The 2166-nt window shown below is 49.3% G+C and overlaps 1 pseudogene; it reads left to right on the top strand.

Moving 5' to 3' along the window:
• The first annotated feature begins 317 nt into the window (after positions 1-317).
• Positions 318-1904, top strand: LOC126512780 (eukaryotic initiation factor 4A-I-like; annotated as a pseudogene).
• The last annotated feature ends 262 nt before the right edge of the window (positions 1905-2166 follow it).

The raw sequence follows: 2166 nt of genomic DNA, 5'->3' as shown, positions 1-2166 counted from the left end.
TTCAGAGGGTTAGGCCTCATTCTAGTGGAGCAAAGGAATAGCTGAGAGCTCACATCTTGATCCAAAATCCACAAGGTAAAGAAAGACACTGGGAGGGCTTCGCAGCCCGGAGCCGGCTGGTCTGGTTGCCTCCCTGTGTTGGGCAGGGCGCGCGCGCGAGGGTTCCGGAGGATTCTGGCGGTACCACTCGCGAAAAGCAGGGGTGTCTGGGTCTTCACGTCACTCTTGGAATGTGGGTCGGGGAAGAAGAAACCGGCCGTTCAGGGTGCTGGTTTTCTTGACGGCCAGGACTGAGCTTAACCCCGAGTAGCGACCGCATGAGGCACCAGGAGCCCACCTGGCGCCGGGCGGGCGGGTCCATTTTGCCGCACAAGCCGGGCAATTGGCAAACTGCAGATGGGCAGGTCCAATTTCCTTCGGGTGTGAGCGGCCTGAGATCTAGAGACAATGGCCCTGACGGGATGGAGCCCGAAGGCGTCATCGAGAGTAACTGGAATGAGATTGTGGATAGTTTTGATGACATGAATCTCTCAGAATCCCTCCTTCGTGGTATTTATGCCTATGGTTTTGAGAAGTCCTCTGCCATCCAGCAGGGAGCCATTCTTCCTTGTATCAAGGGTTATGATGTGACTGCTCAAGCCCAGTCTGGGACTGGGAAAACAGCTACATTTGCCGTATCAATTTTGCAACAGATTGAGTTAGATCTAAAGGCCACTCAGGCTTTGGTTCTGGCACCCACTTGTGAGTTTGCTCAGCAGATACAAAAAGTGGTCATGGCATTAGGAGACTACATGGGTGCCTCTTGTCATGCCTGTATTGGGGGCACCAATGTGCGTGCTGAGGTGCAGAAGCTGCAGATGGAGGCCCCCTATATCATCGTGGGCACTCCTGGCGGGTGTTTGATATGCTTAACCAGAGATACTTGTCGCCAAAATATATTAAGATGTTTGTACTGGACGAAGCAGATGAAATGCTAAGCCGTGGGTTCAAGGACCAGATCTATGATATATTCCAGAAGCTCAACAGTAACACACAGGTAGTTTTGTTGTCTGCTACAATGCCCTCTGATGTCCTTGAGGTGACCAAGAAGTTCATGAGAGACCCCATTCAGATTCTTTTTTTTTTAATTTTTTTAAAATATATTTATTTATTATGCATACAATATTCTGTCTGTGTGCATGTCTGCAGGCCAGAAGAGGGCACCAGACTTCTTTTACAGATGGTTGTGAGCCACCATGTGGTTGCTGGGAATTGAACTCAGGACCTTTGGAAGAGCAGGCAATGCTCTTAACCACTGAGCCATCTCTCCAGCCCCCCCATTCAGATTCTTGTTAAGAAGGTAGAGTTGACCCTGGAGGGTATCCGCCAATTCTACATCAATGTGGAACGAGAGGAGTGGAAGCTTGACACATTGTGTGACTTGTATGAAACCCTGACTATCACCCAGGCAGTAATCTTTATCAATACCAGAAGGAAGGTGGATTGGCCCACTGAGAAATGCATGCCCGGGATTTCACTGTTTCTGCCATGCATGACCAAAAGGAATGAGATATGATTATGAGGGAGTTCCGGTCTGGTTCTAGCAGAGTATTAATTACCACTGACCTGTTGGCCAGAGGCATTCATGTGCAGCAGTCTCCCTAGTCATCAATTACGACCTTCCCACAAACAGGGAAAACTACATCTACAGAATTGGCCGTGGCAGTCGCTTTGGCCGTAAAGGTGTGGCCATTAACATGGTGACGGAAGAGGACAAGAGGACTCTTCGAGACATTGAGACATTCTACAACACTTCCATTGAAGAGATGCCCCTCAATGTTGCGGACATCATTTGAGGGGCTGTCCTGCTACCTGGCCATAGCCAGGGTTCAGTCCTGGGGGGCTGAGGAATAGCTGGAGGGGGGAGGGAAGGGAGCCAAGGGATGGACATCTTGGTTTTTTTTTTCTCTCTTTGAATAAATGTCACTTTTTGAGGCAAAAAAAAGTTTTTTAGGTATCAAATCAAGAATAAGTTCAGTCAGGTGGTGGTGCATGCCTTTAATCCCAGCACCTGGAGGCAGAAGCAGGTGGATCTCTGAGTTCAAGGCCAGCCTGGTCTGTAGAGAGGGGTCTAGGACAGCCAGGGCTACACAGAAAAACCCTGTCTTGAAAACCAAAAAGGAAATA

The sequence above is a fragment of the Alexandromys fortis genome, unplaced genomic scaffold (genome assembly GCF_014885135.2).
Source record: "Alexandromys fortis isolate MF-2015 unplaced genomic scaffold, M_Fortis_MF-2015_v1.1 scaffold_104, whole genome shotgun sequence".
In the NCBI taxonomy this organism is placed as follows: Eukaryota; Metazoa; Chordata; class Mammalia; order Rodentia; family Cricetidae; genus Alexandromys; species Alexandromys fortis.
Note: the sequence above shows the minus strand (reverse complement) of the source record. Positions and strands in the feature narration are given on the sequence as shown.